Below are 245 nucleotides of genomic sequence, written 5' to 3' on the forward strand. Positions count from 1 at the left end.
GATCGGACAGGACGCTCCCTCAGCGCTTATGCCTCTGGAGGTCAGAAGGGGGAGAGGAGGTGAACCCTTTGCTGTTAGGACAAAATTAGGATGGGCGGTTAACGGTCCTGTGAGCAGATCACTGGGAGCAACAAATTTTGGGACCTACATAAGTGAAGTGCCCTGTACCACAGCACGAGCACCATGTTTGGATGATCAGCTAAAAAGATTTTGGGACCTCGGAGAGGAGCACACAGACGAAAAGG

General features: G+C 51.8%; 1 protein-coding gene across 1 annotated transcript in view; it reads left to right on the forward strand.

Annotated features, from left to right (window-relative positions):
- LOC119586787 overlaps window positions 1-245 on the forward strand; it is a 5,112-nt gene that overhangs the window by 419 nt on the left and 4,448 nt on the right. The gene's annotated exons all lie outside the window — the stretch shown is intronic.

The sequence above is a fragment of the Penaeus monodon genome, chromosome 22 (genome assembly GCF_015228065.2).
Source record: "Penaeus monodon isolate SGIC_2016 chromosome 22, NSTDA_Pmon_1, whole genome shotgun sequence".
NCBI classification, from domain to species: Eukaryota; Metazoa; Arthropoda; class Malacostraca; order Decapoda; family Penaeidae; genus Penaeus; species Penaeus monodon.